Genomic DNA, 22474 nt, shown 5'->3' with positions numbered 1-22474 from the left:
TTAGAGGTGTATGGTTTTTTTCCCTATGAAGCCTATCCCTATTAACTATTCTAACCCCTCCCTCTGCTCCACCCCCAGGTACATTTATAAGCCCCAGCTCTCTATCTACACTATCTTCCCCTTCTATATTGTAGTTTCCCTCCCCCCCTTTCCCTAGTTTAAACACTCCTCCACCCTTCTGACCATCTTCTCCCCAAGCACAGCTGCACCCTCCCCATTGAGGTGCAGCCCGTCCCTACCGTAGAGCCTGTATCCGACAGAGAAGTCGGCCCAGTTCTCCATGAACCCAAACCCCTCCTTCCTACACCAGCTTCTGAGCCACTTGTTTAGCTCCCTAATCTCCCGCTGCCTCTCTGGTGTGGCACGTGGTACAGGTAATATTTCAGAAAATACTACCTTGGAGGTCCTTGCCTTAAGCTTGCTACCTAAGTCCCTGAAATCATTTTTAAGGACACTCCGCCTCCCTCTCACTTTGTCATTGGTGCCAATGTGCACCATGACTGCTGGGTCTTCTCCAGCCCCTCCCAGTAATCTGTCAACCCGATCCGCGATGTGCCGAACTCGAGCGCCAGGCAGACAACACACTGTTCGGCGATCCCGGTCTTTGTGACAGATCGCCCTGTCTGTCCCCCTAATAATTGAGTCCCCCACTACCAGCACCTGTCTGGCCTGCCCTGCGCTCCTCCTTCCCTCCTTACTGGAGCAGACACCCCTCTGGTGGTCAGAGGCAGTGACTTGCTGCAGTACTGCTAACTCTGAACTAACATCCCCCTCATCTGCCAACCGGGCAAACTTGTTGGGGTGTGCTAGATCAGGACTAGCCTCCCTGGCGCTTTTCCCCCTACCCCGCCTTCTAACTGTAACCCAGCTAGCTGCCTGACTGTCCTGTACCTCCATCCCACTATCCTCCCCCACCTCTACCTGCGAGAGAGCTTGCTCAGTGAGCAGCAGACTCCTCTCCAAGTTGTCAATAGATCTCAGTGTTGCCAGTTGCTCCTCTAGACTCAGGATTTGTGCTTCCAAATGAGCAACCCGCACACATCTCGCACAGCAATATGCACCCTCGAAGCGCTGCTCAAGGATTGCATACATTGAGCAAGATGTACACCTGACCGCATTGTCAAACATGGAGGACATCTTGGCAATGGGGATAGCTCCAATAACTGGCAAAAACAGACAGTAAGGCGCAAAATATATATAAATATATTATATGCAATCACAAGGATTTATACTTTACCCTCCTTCTTGCTTTTTAACTCCTTCTTTGCTTGTAACTCCTCACTTAGAGATGTCACTTAGGAGATTCGCCCCAGCTCAGGATTCGCTTGTGTGTCCAAGCTAAATGCAACTGCAAAAGCCAAGCAGAACTCACAGAGCACATATGCCACTCCACGCTGCCTCCCACATATGCCACTCCACTCTGCCTCCCACATATGCCACTCCACGCTGCCTCCCACATATGCCACTCCACGCTGCCTCCCACATATGCCACTCCACGCTGCCTCCCACATATGCCACTCCACGCTGCCTCCCACATATGCCACTCCACGCTGCCTCCCACATATGCCACTCCACGCTGCCTCCCACATGTCACGCCACGCTGCCTCCCGCATATGCCACTCTGCCTCCCACATATACCACTCTGCGTCCCACATATACCACTCCACTCTGCCTCCCACATATGCCACTCCACGCTGCCTCCCACATATGCCACTCCACGCTGCCTCCCACATATGCCACTCTGCCTCCCACATATGCCACTCCACTCTGCCTCCCAAATATACCACTCCACGCTGCCTCCCACATATGCCACTCCACGCTGCCTCCCACATATGCCACTCCACGCTGCCTCCCACATATGCCACTCCACGCTGCCTCCCACATATGTCACTCCACGCTGCCTCCCACATATGCCACTCCACGCTGCCTCCCACATATGTCACTCCACTCTACCCCCACATATGCCACTGTGCCTGATACACCTTATACCCCGATACACCACTCCATCCTCCCCAGACATGCCACACTGCCCTCCCCACATATGCCACTCCACTCTACCCCCAGATAAGCCACTCCACAGAAAAACTTTTTGTGTATGAAGTCAATGTCCTGTAGCTCCAAATTAGTGGTATGGAAAAACATGAAAATATGAAGAAAAAAAACCTCAATTGGATACATCCAGATAAGCCACTCCACTCTACCCCCAGATATGCCACTGTGGCCCCAGATCTGCCTTATACACCCTGATACACCACTCTGTCCTCCCCAGACATGCCACACTGCCCTCCCCACATATGCCTTATATACCCTATATGCCTTATACCCCCAGATATGTCACTCCGTCCTCCCCAGATATGCCTTATACCCCCAGATATCTCATAGTCCCCTCATAGAGTCACAGACCATACTTTTATAAATAAGTACTGGGTTAATCTTCACTGCCCCCAGGATTTAGATTCCCCTTAGTTTGCCCCCCTTTATCTCTAACTGCACCTTAAGTTAACTTTAATAAATTAATAAAATTAACCCTCAGTCCTCATCATTAAATTAACCCTGAACACCCCATTAACCATAACTGCCCCTAAATTAACCCTAAAGACCCCATGAACCACAACAGCCCCTAAATTAACCCTAAACATACCATTAACCAAAACTGCCTCAAATTAACCCCAAACACCCCATTAACCACAGCTGCTCCTAAATTAACCCTAAACACCCCATTAACCATAGCTGCCCCTAAATTAACCCTAAACACCCTATTAACCATAACTGTCCCTAAATTAACCCTAAACACCCCATTAACCATAACTGCCCCTAAATTAACCCTAAAAACCCCATTAACCATAACTGCCCCTAAATTAACTCCCACCTCCCCTAACTTTCAGCAGCCCAAATATTAATGTTATACTTACAGTTAGATGAGTGTCACAGCCATGTGGTTCTGGCCTCTGGGAGAAGGAAGGGGGCGGGGCCAGTTGTCACAGTGATTACAGGGAGGGACTGGTAAGTAGGAGCTGCTGCTGTGAGTCACTGAAACGGATTAATAATACTAAAAATCGATTCAACTAATCGATAATGAAATTCGTTGGCAACGATTTTCATTATCGATTATTATCGATTTTATCGATTAGTTGTTGCAGCCCTAGTTAAAATATTTATATGCATCGGCTGAGGTTTAATTTATCAATCAATAACATTCTGCAACATTGCCAAAAGTGCAAGCATAGCAGATATGTAGCTTGCCACAAATTATATTGAAACCAAAGAAGAGAACATGATAATAATATAATATAATATAATGTGAATCTTCAGTCTGAAGCAAGACAAAGTTCCTATGGAGGATCTATGTGCATTAACAGGAATCATAACAGAAAAACTTTTTGTGTATGAAGTCAATGTCCTGTAGCTCCAAATTAGTGGTATGGAAAAACATGAAAATATGAAGAAAAAAAAAACTCAATTGGATACATCCATAAAAAAAATTATTGGAACATCCATGACTGCTTAGGCCTATAGCCCGAAGAAAATACCCACCCAATACCCAAAATAAGAAACAAGACACAATTGTTGTGGTTAGGGCATAGGCCACAGCTTTATTACATTCTCCCCTTTATTGACTGTCAAGTCCTCGGATCCCGTTAGCCGCGGGCGGGGGTCTGCTCGCGGATCACGGGGACCCGATACTTCTCTCTCCGGTCCCGTGGTCGGCAAGCGGACGACCGCTCGCGGTGCACGAGCACCCGAGAGACTTGCACGTTCTCTCCGTGCCGGCGGCGAACAGATCGACCGCCTACACGGGAGAAGGAAGGTCGGTTCCGGGAACTCCTCGACGGGCAGATCTAAGGCTGCCCGTCTATGCAGGAGTTTCCTGAAGGGTTCCCTTACCTGTTGTCTGGCCGCCAGTCCGTCCACTAGGGGCGCAGCTGCTCCTTCTGGCTGGTGCCATGGACCAAACACCAAACAGGACCTGGCGCCAAACAGAAAATCCCGCCTCCAAGCAGAGTCAAGACCACGCCTCCAGACGTCCATCACGGTCTTGACTCTGCTTGGAGGCGGGATTTTCTGTTTGGCGCCAGATTTAAAAATCCTTGCTGTCCTTTCACAGGCACCCTGATGTGGTCTGCTACCTGTGTATCTGAGATTTCTGCTGAATCCTGTTTTTGACCCTTGCCTGCCAGACCTCCCATTTGCCTAGTGATTCTGTGCCTTTGCCCGTGCTACCTGTGTACCAACCCGGCTTATCTGACTACCTGCTCCTGTGTAACGACCCGGCTTGTCTGACTACCTGCTCCTGTGTACCGACCCGGCTTGTCTGATTACCTGCTCCTGTGTACCGACCCGGCTTGTCTGATTACCTGCTCCTGTGTACCGACCCGGCTTGTCTGATTACCTGCTCCTGTGTACCGACCCGGCTTGTCTGACTACCTGCTCCTGTGTACCAACCCGGCTTGCCTGTCTACCAGCTCCTGTGTACCTGTTTATCATACTCAGTACCTACCTGCTACCTGTGTTCACGGAGGCTGTCTCACTGTTGGGATCATCTAAGTCCTGGATTACTGCTGTTTGGGCTTCTCCCTATACAGCAGTTTTCTGGGCAGAATAACTGCTGCGGTGAGTACCTCTAGTGATACAGACGCGACATTGACCAGCAGAACATAAACCAATAAATGACATTAATTACATACTTAAAAGACCCGCCAGCTACCGAACCTTTTGGGCACGATAGGCGGTTATTGTACCACTTGCACCAAGAGTCCTAGTCCATCCGATGCCATCAGACGTCTTCAGGACACGCCTCCCCAAGCCCATAGGGCAAATTTCAGATAATGAACTCATAAGCGCTGGGCAGGGGGGGGGACAACACCGCCACCGCAGACCCGGACCACCATCAGGGCCGGGTCTGCGCCCCCCCACCCACAGACAGCGCCCTGTCAATACCGTCTTGTAACCCAGCATTGAATATGTCAAGCCCTATTGAAGTTAAATGAACTCAATCCTGGCGCATAACGTCACTGTTATCACCCTCCAACTCCTTGTGACGGACAACGACACCTCCAATACTAGAGACAAACTTAGAGATAGCTAAGTTAAATTTATGACGGCTTCGTTCAACAGCCTTCGGATTAGAGAAGGACTTCCAAACCGGACGAGGAATGACCTTAGACCAAACTAAGGTAACTTCCTTAAACAAAGCACAGCATTTCGCTAAATCCAATTTAACCGTATGGATAAGGTCAATGGTGCGAGTTCTATCAAGGTCATTACCCCCAGCATGAACTAGTAGAATAATAGAGGAGGGAACAAACCTGCACAAAGAGCAACACTCAGGATACAACTGTTCCCACCTAAGGCCGCGCCAACGAATACTGGCCTGATCAGATGGAAAACCGAGATTCCTGCCATAGACACGAGATTCAGCCCGACAAGAAGCCCAATAGAATGACCAATGATCCAGACAAAAGTTGGCGAACGACCTGCGGGGAAAAACGAGAACATAAATTACATAACAAGCAACTGGGGACGAACATACCGACGAAAGTGATTAGATCCCCATCTACCAATACTCTTGATGCGCGCAGGAGGCAGGCCAGCACGGTGAGCCTCAGTTGCAGCCCCTATGCGGAAGGAATGAGGGGCAAATTGCTTAGGGTCGAAACCAGCACAAGCAACACACCTACGGAAAATATTAGAAAATTGATAGCGGGTTAAGGTAAGCCATTCTGATGAGCTAACAACGGGCCGAGAAGAGTCGGCCGAACCTTAAGGAAGCCGGAGAACAGGCGAACCGGACAGAAAGAACCACCCGTAGAAAACAAACACACATGAACACCAAGGCCCCGCTGATCTGTCTTAGATCTTCTAACCAAAACAGACACAGAGTCAGGGCCTAAAGACACATCCTCAACAGACAAGCCACCAGGACGGTGCTTACTGAACGAGACCAGCTCACCCACTCTGAAAACACCCAAAAAGGCAAGGGAAAAGGCTACCTGAAATAGAAGGGACTCATAGGGAGAACTGCACAGAAACGGAGTGTGCCCAAGCATAGCCTTAAGCAATGCAAAAGATACAGGACGACGAGTATCAGGGAGCTTACCGCTCCTCCAGCCCTTAGCCACCTTCCGTATAAAGAACTCGTTGGCAACATCACGCCAGCCCATGAGCCGGAACAAAAAGGATAGAGCGGACAGATCACGTTCAACCGTGGACCCAGAGACCCCAGCCGATCTGAGCTCGGACAGATATACCAGGACTGCCCACCTCCTACCGTTATCATCCAGAAAGCCACGCTCTGACTGAGCTAGGCGAAGCCACCTTTTCCACACCCGACCGTAAGCCTGACGAGACGGATCCTGAAGCAGGCCAACTATATTCCGGAAGCGAGGTTCCATAATTGCAAGGGAAAAGGAAGACCGAAAGGAGATGCCTCTGGAGCAGCCGACCGTAACCTCTGAAACTGAAACCGGAACAAGGAGTCAGCAATAACATTGGAAGTACTTCCGGGGGCGGGCCCTAAGGTGATGGCCGCTTTCATGTTGAGCTCCCGAGCGGGGTGCTGTTAATCGGGTTCCATAGGGTCCTGGTCGGAAAAAAGACTGGAATGATAAATTTACTAGCCTTAATCAGGATATGAGTGTAGCGTATTTAGATTATATCCGTGACCCCACTGACGTCACAAAAGCTCGTTATCTTACCACTAAGGATCTTTTGGATACCTTTTTACAGGCTCAAGCTTAGTCCCAGATGGACTATACTCGTGCACGTTTTTTTAAATGGGGAAACAAATCGGGTAGCCTGTTAGCAACTCTGGCTAAGCCAAAGGTTCCCAGACATAACATCACACACATTAAAACCCCACTCAATAGACTTGAGACGTCGCCCACGGTTATTAATAAACTTTTTCAAGATTATTTCTCCACTCTTTATAAAGCCGCTCCGGACGATTTTGATATTGGGATTGGCCTGCTTCGGCGGGCATCTTTACCCAAGCTTACCCCAGCCCACAGAGACATCTTGGACGCTCTTATTTTGGAGGCGGAGGTCCAGTCCACCATATCGTCCCTACACAACAAAAGGGCTCCAGGTCCCGATGGCTACCCAGCCGAATTCTATAAAATCCTTCAGCCGCACATTAAGGGGTCACTGACATCGTTGTTTAATTCCATTATTCAGGATAAGCCTAACATTGCTAATTTAACTGCTGCCCGCACTATCTTACTACCTAAGCCGGGTAGAGATGCCACATTAATAACTTCCTACAGACCGATCACTTTAATCAACCAAGACATGAAGATCTTGGCGAAAATCTATGCTGATCGCCTGCAAACCATCTTGCCTTTCATTATCTGCCCTCAGCAACTGGGATTTTTAAGGGGGAGGCACTCGGTACAGGGTATCCGTGTGGCTATTGCAGCTACTTTAGCTTCTCCCTCACTTCCCCCCAATTCCTATCCTACCATTTTAAGTTTAGACGCTGAAAAGGCATTTGACCAAGTTTCCTGGTCCCATTTGTTTCGGGTTCTAAAATTCCAACATTTTGGCCAAACCTTTTTGACATTAATTCGGCAGTTATATTGTAATCCCTCCACGGTCATTACGACTAATGGGTTGGATTCTCCCCCGATTATCATGGAACGGGGTGTACGTCAGGGATGTCCCCTTTCACCGCTGCTTTTTAATTTAGCTTTGGATCCTTTGCTGCGGTTGTTTCTCTTATCTCGCAATATCCCGGGTATTGATGTGGGTCCCCATCAATTGAAAGCTTATGCATTCGCGGATGATGTCCTTCTCTATATTACTCACCCGCGTCTTACCATACCGCTTATTTTTGACCAGTTGGATACGTACGGGAAGGTTACAGGGTTTGTCGTTAATAGGGTTAAATCCCGGGCTTTGTGTCTGTGCCCCTTGAGATGCCCCCCAGGCATGCCTAATCTGGGAATACAGTGGGGATCAAAAACGCTCTTATATCTGGGGGTGAAGATACCTAAGTGCCCGACTCATCTCTATAGCTTCAGTTATAAACCTACGGTTCGGAAGATCGCAAGGGAATTGCAGGGTTGGAAACACTTGCCACTCTCTTTTTCTGGGAGGATAGCCCTTCTTAAGATGGTGACATTCCCCAAATTGCTATATCTTTTCCAGTCTTTGCCACTTTTTCTTAAACGAGTCGATGAGACACTTCTAAATACGTTATTTCAACATTTTATTTGGAATCACAAAAAACCCAAAATCGCGACCTTTGGTTTGCAACGTGAACAATCAAAATTAGGTCTTAACCTCCCTGTCATTAGGGATTATAATGTTGCGGCCTTATATCGATATGCGGTGGACTGGATCTCTTGCTCCACCACTTACACAGATTCTAAGTTGGATCAGTGTTTTAGCCCCTCTGTTGCTATCCAGGCCCTTCTCCATACACTCAACTTCCACCACATGTTAGAGTCAATCCTTTGCTTTACTCCACTATAAAATCCTGGAAGTTGGTCAGACTACGCTTGGGTCTCCAGTGGCGATACTCTTTATTCCAGCCTTTTCTTCAGAACCCGATTTTTCAGAATGGTCAGGCGTCCGCCGTTTTTTGGGTCTGGGCGACACAGGGGATACGCACTATTGCCCCCTTTTTGGACCACTCCTCAAGGACGCTTCTGCCCTTGATATCTTGTAGGGATAGACTTGCGTCTATTACCATACCTTGGTTCGCATACTTGCAAGTACAGAGTCGCAGTTGGGCCCTCTCACACTGCCAGACTGGACCAGTCCCCTTGATGGACAGCTTAGGCAACCTTCTTCTACTCCGACGTCTACGAAGTTTACCTACCAACTGATACACACCATACCTCACCATGACTATTTACCGAAAGGTTTACTAGCGTGGTCCACACATTTTCCTGATGTCACGGGTGACGATCTGCTTCATAGCACACTAACCACCTGTAAATTATTACCTGCTAGCTCCTACCTAGACATGCAATTTGCATCAGGCCTACTTATCTCCCCATAGACAATTTTTAATCAGCATAATACCAGTGGACGCTTGCCCAAAATGTGGTTTTGCAGGTGCTGACCTGTTTCATAATTTTTGGGCTTGCCCTCTAATTCATGTCTTCTGGACTACTATCCAAACCTTTTTGAGGCAGTTATCAACTGATGCTTATTGTATTGACCCGGCTGCAGCCATTCATGGCCTCGTTAAGATGGGGGGATCCAGGGATGTGACATTAATCAGAATAATTTTGTCAGTGGCTAGGAAATCTATTTTGCATCATTGGATACAGGCGTCCCCACCATCTCTGTCCCTGGTTCGTTTTAAATTGTTGTATTTGCTTCGAATGGACTGGTTGGATGCTTCCCTCAATAAAGACAAGGGTACTAAACGTTTCTTTACGAAATGGGAAACCTTTATTAAAACGTTGGACGAACCCCTTAAGACACGAATTATACATACTTTTCAGGATACCTCGTGGTTCACTGCCCGCTTACTCCAAGGTGCTACCCCTTGCGCCTAAGTTGTTACTATGTTTGACTAGACAACTGACGAACAACATGTATATACATATATTTATGCATTTTCTTTTTTCTTTTCTTTTTCTGTCCATGCCCATGGGTTTAAATGGTTGTTGGGTGGGGTGGGGGGACTTGTTTTTGCTTGTCTCCCTTATCTGGGACTGTGTACTGTTCCTTGATGTCTCTGAGACAGTGGCTGTATCGTTTTGTCACGATGTTCTTGTTCTTTGTTAAAAATTAATAAAAAGAGTTTTAAAAAAAAAAAGACGTTCCCTGGAACATGCTTTGCCCTAATCCATATATTAAACTGGAGACAACGAAGGACCAAGTGACGAAGTAGAGCTAAAACTGGTGGTGAACTGGACGTGGAGCGATTGATGACATGTACCACACTCATGTTGTCAGAACGGAAAACAACCCGCCGGTTGGAGAGCTCCAAGCCCCAGAGTTCAACAGCCACAATAATAGGGAACAGCTCCAGAAAAGCCATGTTCCGTCTGAGTGCCGAATCTGACGATTCAGGCGGCCAAACCTCAGCGCACCATTATCCCCTAAAGTAGGCCCCGAAACCAATTTCGCTGGAAGCGTCGGTGAACAGCTCCAAGTCTGAGTTGGAACACTCAGGCTGTTGCCAACACGTCTGGCCATTGTATTGGGCTAAAAAGGTCGACCACACTTGCAAGTCCTCCTTAATCTGGCGAGTGATTCTGACAAAATGAGAAAAATGCTTAATACCAATAGTAGACAGCGACAATCGCCTACAAAAGGCTCAACCCATGGGCATAACTCTACAAGCAAACCCCAGGTGACCCCACAACGACTGGACCTGTTTAAGCTTCATCTTGACAGAACCCCAAAAACGGTCTAACAAACAGGAAGGGGTGTTTAGTTTAGCTTGTGGCAAACGAAAGACCATAGAATCAGTATCTATCTCTACGCCTAAAAAAGACAGAACAGTGCAAGGGCCTTCAGTCTTATCACTGGCCACAGGCACACCAAACTCCTGAGTAACCTCCATAAACGTGCCAAGAAGACGGCTGCAGACATCAGTGGCGGTGGGACCCACAAACAGAAAATCATCTAAATAGTGCAAAGCACCACTCAGGCCGCACCTGCGAGTCACGACCCATTCAAGAAATGAGGAAAAAACGTCGAAATAATAACAGGAGATGGAGCAGCCCATGGGCAGACAGATGTCACAGTAATAATCTCCACGGAAGTACATGCCTAACAAGTGGAAGCAGTCCGGATGGATGGGCAGCAAACGGGATGCAGACTCAATGTCGGATTTAGCCAGCAAACAAGATTGCCCGCAGCCCGAACCAGCTCCAATGCCCCATCAAATGATGCATACTCTAGTCTCCTCTTTATCGATACCATCATTAACAGAAGACCCCGCTGGGAAGGAAAGATGGTGAATTAACCTGTATTTTACTGGCTCCTTTTTAGGAACCAGGCCCAGCGGTGACACTCGGAGATTTGAAAAAGGAGGGAGAGAAAAGGGGCCTGCAATCCTACCGGCGGACACCTCAGCTTGCAACTTTTGTGCCACCAAATCTTCATTTAACAAAACAGAACGTAAATTATCAGCAAACAACAACTCAGAAGAAGGTACAAAAGGTATCCAAAACCCCCTAGAAACACTATCCTCCAGCAACAACGTGTCACACCGATTGCTGTACTGCGCGAGCCACAGTGTGCTTTGACTGCCTTAATTACTCATCATTAAGAGCATGTGATCGTGAAAAGAGTAAGGTTGCCAAGTCAGCAACTCATTTCGTATCTTCTTATGGGACTTCTGCCAAGAAGCTATTTTATTTGAATCAATGTTCCAATCTATTACAGATGAAATCTAGTTGAGACAAATTTTCTTTCATGTTTTGCTGATTTCAGTCTAAAGTAAGCATGTGTAAGCAAGCAAAATCGCTTCAGACGGAATTTTCGTTTCAGGGGCCTTTTTTTCATTCAGAACAACATTCAGGGGGGTGTTACCAAAGGAGGAGGTCCCTGACACCTTCCCTGAAAGTTAGAACGGTCAAAGATGTGCATCAGTAGAAGTAGGGCACTGGGCCTGGGCTAGCAGACCCTGGTAGATAATAGGTGCATGCAGCCCTGTGGAGTATGAATGAATTTCCCCAATATTATATATTATACATATTATATCGCCACCAATATTTATTTATCAATGAAGAATAATAGATGATGTGATAGAAAGATAATAAAAAAGCTTCTTAAATCCACCATACAACAGTACATTTTCTGCACTAAAATAAACTACTAATTAGATAGGTGAGCAATGAGCATTAATCTCAGCCTCTGCTAGGCTAACTGTCACTGCCTCACACTCCAACTTTCATCAGTTTGTAACTGCTGCTACTTAAAATAGTGTCAGCACGCTTACATATTACCCTTGTAAATGCTGATTGGCAAATTGAAAAAAGTAAGGAAAACTCCAACAGGTTGTTGGACCCATCAATCACAGCAATTACCCTCAATGAGACCACGCCGCATTTTGTTTGGCTATCAGTAATTGAAATGTACCCCCCTATACATAGTCCCTCTCTTGCTTCTAGTGGCGCCAAGATGGCTTGTAATGCTGGCTACACCTGGTGACAAATGGATGAATCATGATGAATTTCTGTAACTTCTAGCAGATTGTTTTCTTCAATTTCGTTAGAGATGGCCCTTGTTTTCATTGATTAATACAAACACACAAAACAGGCAATTTTCAAAATAAAGTTTGTACGAAAATGAGTGTCTAGTCTGAAGCATACCTCACATTAGACTTGTGCATTCAGATTTTGTCAAAAACAGAGGCCAGACCCCCATAAAACAGACGAAAACAAAGAAAAAAATATACTTTTTTTTAATATAATTTTCCTCTGAAATTTGTGGGCTTCTTTACTCCTTACCTTCTCTGCTGACCACTTCCATTTCATGTCTCGTAGCTCCGCTTTTGTGTCTCAAAGCTCCACGTTCATGTCTTGCATATTCCTGTTCTTACTCTTCTCTTACTCTTTTCTCTCTTCTTTCTTCAATTGATACAATAGGTGCCAGCACCAAAGATAGGCTATAAAATGAAGTTATTTTTCAATAAATTTGATGCATAAAAAAAATACAATAAAATCAGGGGGTTTTCGGCTTCATATAGTTAAGGCAAAAAAAAACCTATTTTACTGTGTTTTTTATACATCAAATTTATTGTATTATATTTATTGCTGTATTATTATCTTGGGAGCATCTGGGAGGACCCTCAATCTGGTGGTATTCAGCAGCCTTTCCCCCCTTTTTCCTTTTAATTTCTTTCTTTTCTTTTTATCTCTGTACCTGCTAAACCCACTCCTGGCTCAGGTCTATGCATGTTACCTTATCTCTTCTCTTTTTTTTGTCTGCATCTCCCCGGACATAACCTCCAGGCGATCTGACGTCACCAGAAGCTCCGCCATTTTGGTGGACGTTTACGCAAGTTTATCGTAGCCCAAAATGCTAACGTCCTCTGCCCTGATTGGATCACCGCAAACTCTGTCATCTTGGTGGAGGTTTGCCAGGAGGTTTTGTCTGCGGAAAGGTGGTTGACGGTACAAGAGGGAAAAGAGATGATAGAAGGGAGAAGAAAGAAGAATAAGAAGATAGAAAGCATTGAAGCGAGACACAAGCTGAGCTGCAAGACATGGTAGCGGAAGTGGTCGGCAGAGAAGGTAGGGAAATTCAGAGCGCATGAGAGAGAGTGAATGAAAGTGAATATGTAAGAGTGAGAGTGTCAGAAAGTGAGTGAGAGTTAATATGGGTGTTGGATAACAAATTGTGTTCCTGTAATGAAAGGGAAAGGTCCGAAAAGAAAGCCAAAACAAAAAATGTGTCTGAATAATTTTTGACCCATTTGTACATGTCTACCAAATTGCCAAAGACATACCGTATTTGCTCGATTATGAGACGAGGTTTTTTTCAGAGCAAATGCTCTGAAAAATACCCCTCGTCTTATAATCGAGGTCGTCTTCTAATCAGACCTCGATTAGGTTGCCAGGCTGCTTACCGGTGCTTTGGTCGCGAGCTGCAGGAGAACAGGAAGCTAGAAGAATGTCACATAACTCTGCCTCCCCCCTCCTTCCTCTGGGGGCGGGGCCAGAGAAGTTGCTCGCACAGCCGGGCCCCTGCAGAAGTCTTCGAGTGAGAGATCTGCAGTTCAGGTAAGGGGGTGGGGGAAGGTTTTTGAGCAAGTATGTGTGATTAATGGAATGAATGAGTATTTAAAGTTTGTGAATGAGTGTGTATGATAGCATGGATGTGTAAGGTGGGTGGTGGTGGTAGCATGGCATAGGGAGGCTGTACTCACACTCCTATCATCCCCAGGTTCCAGCATGTACTGGCTGCCTTGGCTTGATAGGAGTGAAGATTGCTGTTAGCAGTTATATATATATATATACACACCTCCAGAAATGCCTTTTAACCCCCTATATGCCACTCTGCCCCATTATATGCCTTTTAACCCCCTATATGCCACTCTGGCATATAGAGGGTTAAAAGGCACATCATGGGGCAGAGTGGCAAATAGGGGGTATAAGGCATTTCTGGGGGCAGCGTGGCAACCCTGGGGGCAGATGTGCATAACTGGGGGGGGCAGGTTGGCAAATAAAAGGAAATAAAAAAATATATTTTTTTTCTCAATCATAGCTTTTATTAGATACGAAAAAATTGTTTACATGCATTAATATTTACTAGTAAAACTTTTTTTTGGGATTTTTTCCAGATTAGTTTACTTTAATATAATATAGAATGTATTTCCTTACAAAATTCCATCCAATTATACCCATGAAGGTATAATTATTTCCTTTTTTTAAGTTTTGATGCCTTTCCCCCAAATAATTTTTGAATTGTAGCTACCTAACCGAGAACTGCTTGATTATTTGAGAGAAAAAAAACTTTTTGCCTAAACATCAATATCTTATGTTTTTAAGAAATATTTTTATTCCTTGGAACATATATATTATCATAGAAAGTTAGATAAGGTTATCTCTGCATAGATGTTTTACATTTTAAAGATATGCTGACCTTCCGTGCATTTGAGAAATAGATTCATTAACTAAGTCGACTGTTTTTCTTCTTTGGATGGAGTAAATAAAATGGTTCATGGCCTTTTCCTTGTAGAAATGTAGGGTATGGTAACAAACACGTGTTACATAGTCCCCACAATAATTCAAAGATGTACCCACATTGCCCCAAGGTTTCTATTTATGTGTATGGTGAAGTTGTGAATTGATTAAACCACTATGGGATATGGCATGCAATCTGTTGAAAAGACTGGATATTATAGGTCTAAAAAAAAATTGCCCTTCTGCAGAGAAATTGGTTGTGATAGTTTAAAAATAAACCATTAACGTGTTTATTTTTGAAAACAGCTATTTTGTTTTCATTCAGCCACACTGGAGGGTTTCCGAACAAGAACAGCATTTAAGGTCATACCACAGTATATTAATGGGATTCATGATATGACTTTGACTAGGCTACTCCAAAACATTAATTTTGCTTCTTTTGAGTCATTTGAGGTGGAATTGCTTCGGATTCTTGACCTGCTGTATAACGCAACCAGGCTTCAGCTTTAGGTCACAAACTGAATTCATGGTTCTGCCAGGAACCACAAACTAGAATGAGGAGATGCATGTACCTAAATCACCTTTATTAAAAAACAAACAACCAAAAAAAACCCAATAACATAAGCCAGAAGCATAGTCTAATGTAATGTCAGTCAGATGAGCCAGGATCATGATAACATCAGCGAGTCAGGAATGGAGCAGGATCAGAATACCAGAGGTCAGTGTGGTTAGGAACATAATCAGGATCAGGAACCGGAGAAGGGAAGTCAGCCAGGCCAGGATCATACACAGAAAAACCACAGACTAATGTAGAAGGCACAAAGCAGTCAGAGACTACACACGGACAGAGAGATACTGTGCCTTAGCAGCTAAAGGACAGAGCACAGAAAGGAAGGGACTGGCTGATTAGCAGGTAACCATGAAAACAGTGAAGGAAAACCTGCTCGTAGTCATTATTTGAGGTGTACTTGTATTGAGCAGAGAAGCAAGTAGTGGAGCGGGGGAAGGGTGAGAGCCCTGACACGTTCCAACACATATGGCAAGTCACCCAGGTTCTGAAGCAGCAAAGCAGCCTCAGACCATCACATTACCACTACCGTGTTTGACTTTTGGTATGATGTTCTTATTGGTCGATGCTGTGTTAGATTTGTGCCCGATGTGACGAGACCCAAGTTCCATTTTTGACTCAGTTCACAGAATATTATTCCAAAAATCTTGGGGTTATCAAATTTATTTTGGCAAATGTGAGATGAGTATTTGTATCCTTTTTTGGTCAGTAGTGTTTTTCGCCTTGCAACTCTTCCATGAATGCCATTTTTGCTCTTTCTTATCATCATACCTGGGAGCTTCTCGGCTCCGGCTACGTGGAGCCTTCCCTTGCGGGACGCGGCCAAGACTGCACGCTGACTGTGGGCGGTCCCACTGATGTTGGGGACGTTCCTGCTGACGTCAGGGGAGTTTCCGCTGACGACGGTGGGTGGTCCCGCTGACGTCGGGGGCAGTCCCACTAATGTTGGGGGCGTTCCCGCCGACATCGGGGGCGTTCCCTCTGACGGGGGAACACCCCCATGTAAATAAAAAAATGGGCGGGGAGCGGGGCGTGTCAAACCCGGAGAGTTTCGAGGTATGCTGATCATGGAATCGTGAACACTGACCTTACAGCAGGGTTGGCCAGGCCTCAGTCGACAACACAGCGTGAACTCAAGGTAGGAGAACCGCAGGAGACGTGGTCAAGTGAGTCGGGTCAGAACCAGAGGGCAATATCAGAGCTGAATCAGAACCCAGAAGCAAAGTCAAAACAATACGGGTCAACGGGAACAGGAGCAGAGCCAAATCAGGAACCAATAAGCGAAATCAAAGGCAAGCCACGTCACAACGCATTAAACACATCAAACTCAAGCAGGAACAATAGCACAAACTTTCACCAACCAAGGGTACTGAGAGAATGAAGGTGCAGAGCTAATATAGGCAACCAGGAGCAAAAACGAGGTAATTGAGGTCACCAGAGGTCATATATGCACGTCATTGTGACTGCACGTTCAGCAATGGAGGCGCACAGTCTGCCTCGCGGTCTGTGAGGCTGCAAGGTAGCAGGTTGGGAGCTAGTGCCTGCCACCTCAGCAGATTTGTGGCAGGTCGAGAAGGTCACTGGAGCAGCTGCCGCTGCAGTAGACCTTGGAGTGGCATTGGATGGCCATGTGGGTCCTGACAGTGAGCAAATATGTTTCCAAAAACAAAATGGCCCTGGATTTTCATCCAAAGCAAATTGGAAGGAAACAGATTTTCTTTTGTGTGAAAACAAATGGGTCAAAAACGATTCGGACAAATTGTTTTGGTTCGTTTTTGACCCATTTGTACATGTTGACCTCACATTTCAAACTGCAAATGACTGGCATTTCCCATCCACTATTTACTCATAAATAACAGGAATCTATCCCTCCTAAAAAGGCACACCTAACAAGCATGGTTCCCTAGAAAGGGCTTTTTTTTTAAAAAGACATCCCCACACACAGAAGTCTGCATCACAGATCTTGTAACCAACTACTACACATAAAACCGCCAAAGTAAATGTAAAGTTCTCAGTTGTGAGTATAAAGTGTTAAAAGCAGGCAAAAAGACAGGCAAAAAGACACCGTTGTGAAGGTTATAATAGGATATCCATTAGCTAGGACAAGCTCTTTTACTTGTTTGGACACACGGCATTTCATATGCATTTGTGTCACTTTGCAAACATTGTTTTAGGATTGTGAACATACTATAATAACAAGACATAGGATGGGGTGTCTGCAGGTTTGCAGATATCACACACAGTGTAAAATGAAAACCTGTTTGAAAAGCAGCCAAGTGAAACCAGACCTCTGCACCACTTAGCAGCAGCACCATACAGGTCAAGCAAAAAATAAAGACCCATCTGGTGCAGTAGACTTTCACATCTGGATTGGGGCTTTGTATCAACATATTCAAAATAATAGGAAACCATAATTACATAAATCTGGAGTGAAGGTAAAAGTTTGGCATCTGCTGCAAGAAAATGGACAATCTTGCCTCTGATTACTATAGTAATTTCATTCTTTTTGGACTTGAGCTGAACCTGATATTTAATGTTCTGTCCTCTAGAGACCCACATACTGAATATACATTAAGTTTACTTGCTTTAGTATGCAAACACACCTACAATTATGTATTAGTCATAGATAGAAATTATATCTAACACCTATATTATTACAATTTAAAACCAGTGAGAGATTTTCTCGTTTTTCTCCAATTGTGAACTTCTCATTAATATGAGAATACTAATATATCTTAACCTGTGGTTTGATCTTTTTGATTGATGCAGCCTACATTCCTATTATAAATATTACCATTTAAAATAAAAGATAAGTAAGACAGCTGTAAGGCATTCCCAAAATGACCCAAGATAACCCATACCCCAATCACACTTATAGCCATGCCCAGCCATGATACACCAGAATAGTTGTAACATGTGGTTATTGACCACAAATTCCAGCCAGGATGTAATCTTCCCTGTTTCTACTATAACACAACATTGATATTTAACGTTTCCCTTTCGGTACCTGTACCTGAAAAATAGCTCCTGGGCAGCTTCAGAATTATGCAACGCCATGAAATCTGCAGACGAATATAAATAAAAGTAACATTATGGAATATTCAGGCACTGTATTGAAGTGCGTAGATTATATTAATTTAAACAAAATAAAATAAGGTCACTGTTAGGAGCATTAACTTGCCATCCTCTTATTACAGAACTTGCCAAATAAGCTAAAATAAAGTACAATAAACAGGTCGTTGACAGTGTTCTTAACCCCTTAAGGACCAGGCTGTTTTTACTTTTTTGTACCCTGTGGGACCGAGGCTGTTTTCCAACTTTTGCGGTGCTCGTGTTTAGCTGTAATTTTCTCCTCACTCATTTAGTGTACCCACACAAGTTATGTATTGTTTTTTTTTTTCAGGACAAGAAGGGCTTTCTTGAGATGCCATTGTATCTACCATTTTGGATCATATTATCTAATTTCCTATAAAAAAAAATATGATGAAAAACTTTTTCTCACTTTTATATGAAAAATCTTTTACTCATCCAAAAAAAGCTAATGAAAAAATCTGCTAAATAGATTCTACTATTTGTCCTGAGTTTAGAAATACCCAAGGTTTTTATGTTATTTTCTGCAAGTTATTGGGCAATAAGTACAAGTAGCGTTTGCTATTTCAAAACCATTTTTTTCCAAATCTGGTCATTTTGCCCCATGTGCTATTTCGGGTATCTTTGAAGCCGGCTAATGCAATTTACCCCATCAAACCATATATTTTTTGAAAGCTAGACACCCCAAGGTATTTCAAATGCTAGTATTTTAACCCTTTCCATGGATGAGTGTCATGATTCCACCCTGCTAGTCTGGACCATGCATAATCATTTCGCGGTCATGTCCGTTTTCAACCACTAGTGGCTGCTCTTGTCACTCTGAATCACTCAGAGTGATTATCATGTCCAGCTGCAGTGTATCACCTGATCAAGCAAGGCTTTATAAACATGCCCAGCCCTTCAGTCTGGGCCTTGTCATTGATGTTTCGGGACTACCTGCCTTGTTCCTGTACCTGCCTTGTTCCTGTACCTGCCTTGTTCCTGTACCTGCCTTGTTCCTGTACCTGCCTTGTTCCTGTACCTGCCTTGTTCCTGAGTTGCGGCCAGCGCCCCACTAAGTGGACTCCCAAGTCGAGTACCCTGCAAGTGGGCAACCTGCCGTGTGCCCTGCAAGTGGGCAACCTGCCATGTTCCTGAGTTGCGGCCAGCGCCCCACTAAGTGGACTCCCAAGTCGAGTGCCCTGCAAGTGGGCTTCCTGCCGAGTGTGCCCCATTCCAAGGGCTTCCTGCCGAGTGTGCCCCATCCCGAGGGCTTCCTGCCGAGTGTGCCCCATCCCGAGGGCTTCTAGCCGAGTGTGCCCCATCCCGAGGGCTTCCAGCCAAGAGACTTTCCTTGCTTCAGTTCTGCTTCCCTTATGAGGTGTGCCCCACCCGTATGTTCTGTTTGTCTCAGTCTGCAGTCTAAAGTTATGTCTCAGTGCTATGTGTTTGGATTACGTGTTTTGTTTGTTCCGTACCACTGTCATGCAGGGATTAGCGTTAGGACCCACAGTCATTGGAGTACTTTGGCGTAGTGGTGGGCTAAGCATACTATGGCCATAAGATGTGACGGAATCTCCAATAGTTATCAAATAGTCCTAGGCTAGTTTCTGTATAGTGGTGTCATGTCTTGTTCATGTCTGTAGTATCCCCTGCACCTGGGCTCCTTATCTACCTGTGTCCCCGGTTCGTGACAGAATGTCAAGGCCAATACTAGGAGTCCGCGGGGATACCTGAAGTACTGGAGGAGTGTTGTCAGATATGTATATCCGTACGGACTGTGTTTACACCTGAGCAAACTGCTAAGAAGTGCTACGTGCCAGAGCAGAGATTTCTAGTCACAGGCGGTGACACCGCTTCTATGCAGTTCTAGGAGCACCCGGAGGTTGCTCCTCGCGGTGGGGGTGTCATGATTCCACCCTGCTAGTCTGGACCATGCATAATCATTTCGCGGTCATGTCCGTTTTCAACCACTAGTGGCCGCTCTTGTCACTCTGAATCACTCAGAGTGATTATCATGTCCAGCTGCAGTGTATCACCTGATCAAGCAAGGCTTTATAAACATGCCCAGCCCTTCAGTCTGGGCCTTGTCATTGATGTTTCGGGACTACCTGCCTTGTTGCTGTACCTGCCTTGTTGCTGTACCTGCCTTGTTGCTGTACCTGCCTTGTTGCTGTACCTGCCTTGTTCCTGAGTTGCGGCCAGCGCCCCACTAAGTGGACTCCCAAGTCGAGTACCCTGCAAGTGGGCAACCTGCCGTGTGCCCTGCAAGTGGGCAACCTGCCATGTTCCTGAGTTGCGGTCAGCGCCCCACTAAGTGGACTCCCAAGTCGAGTACCCTGCAAGTGAGCAACCTGCCGTGTGTCCTGCAAGTGGGCAACCTGCCATGTTCCTGAGTTGCGGCCAGCGCCCCACTAAGTGGACTCCCAAGCCGAGTGCCCTGCAAGTGGGCTTCCTGCCGAGTGCCCTGCAAGTGGGCTTCCTGCTGAGTGTGCCCCATCCCGAGGGCTTCCTGCCGAGTTTGCCCCATCCCGAGGGCTTCTAGCCGAGTGTGCCCCATCCCGAGGGCTTCCAGCCAAGAGACTTTCCTTGCTTCAGTTCTGCTTCCCTTATGAGGTGTGCCCCACCCGTATGTTCTGTTTGTCTCAGTCTGCAGTCTAAAGTTATGTCTCAGTGCTATGTGTTTGGATTACGTGTTTGGTTTGTTCCGTACCACTGTCATGCAGGGATTAGCGTTAGGACCCACCGTCATTGGAGTACTTTGGCGTAGTGGTGGGCTAAGCATACTATGGCCATAAGATGTGATGGAATCTCCAATAGTTATCAAATAGTCCTAGGCTAGTTTCTGTATAGTGGTGTCATGTCTTGTTCATGTCTGTAGTATCCCCTGCACCTGGGCTCCTTATCTACCTGTGTCCCTGGTTCGTGACAATGAGATTCTACCACCAGCCTTTGCCAAAGTTTGCGGTAGTAATTTTTTTGTATTTTTTTGACAAATTGTACTTCAGGTATAAATTTATAGCTCCTGGTATATGTCAAACAACACCCCATGTTTTGTACTTTACATGCTCTACCAAATTTTAGTGCAACATTTTTGGTGGCCTATGCAATTACAGCCACTCTAGCCACATAGAGAAAACAATCTGAAAAATACAACAAACATGTATGTACACCCCAAGATGTTCAGCAACATCTCCTGAGTACAGTGATACCCGCCATGTATGGGTTTGTCGGGTTGTTTGGGAGGTAAAACATCACATTTAGGAAGTGTGCATTTTTTAACTTGGAGCTTTTACATCTGGTCCTACTGCCCCCATGTCCTAATAGGGCCATTGAGGCATTACAGCAACACCGTTTAAGCGAAGAAAGTGATCGTAGATTTAATGAAACACCTGACTTTTTTTTGCGTCAGGTGCCTGGCCCGTCAATGGACGTTAAGGGGTTAAACATAGAAACATAGAAAGTGACGGCAGATAAGAACCAGTAGGCCCATCCAGTATCACATTTTGTGCTGTTTTGTACTTTACATGCTCTACCAAATTTTAGTGCAACATTTTTGGTGGCCTATGCAATTACAGCCACTGTAGCCACATAGAGAAAACAATCTGAAAAATACAACAAACATGTATGTATTTGTAAAAGCTGCTGTATGTAAATACATGACAAATCCCATCTAAAGATATTTTTAACTTCTCAACATTTAGGAGTGGTACCGGTTTCCCAAAGTAGATGTGCATGTCTCAGCATGCACAGGCCCCTACTTCTGTGGTGAATGGTTTATTGTTAGGACACATTGACACCTCCCAATGTGTCAGAGAGAAGTGCGTTTATGAGAATATGTGATAACGCATATCCACTGTTCACGACCGTAACATTTGGAAACAGGAAACTTACAGCTTTGCATCTGCTTGACCTGTCCAAGGCAAATAGCAGAATACCCACCCATACCAATTTGGTTTCCTGATTTGGCACCTATGTTTGTTGAAAACAAGGTGTGTGTGAAATGTGGCACTTCTATAAACTATAACAACATGCGTACCCGCAGCTCCTCCTTAGTACTCCTCACAGTACTATTAAAACTATTAAACTATTAAAGTACTTTTTATTTCAAGTTTTTTCTTTTGTTTTCTTTGTTTTTCACGTCAAGGATACAGAAAGAAAAAAGGGGGGTGACAAATAATGCTTTCAAGTCCATAGCAAATCTCTGATTACAAGTACATTCACACAGTTTATATGAATG

The sequence above is a fragment of the Sceloporus occidentalis genome, unplaced genomic scaffold (genome assembly GCF_023333645.1).
Source record: "Sceloporus occidentalis isolate IW3139 unplaced genomic scaffold, rSceOcc1.0.p SCAF_124, whole genome shotgun sequence".
In the NCBI taxonomy this organism is placed as follows: Eukaryota; Metazoa; Chordata; class Lepidosauria; order Squamata; family Phrynosomatidae; genus Sceloporus; species Sceloporus occidentalis.
The sequence above is the reverse complement of the archived record's forward strand: the minus strand, read 5'-3'. Positions refer to the sequence as shown.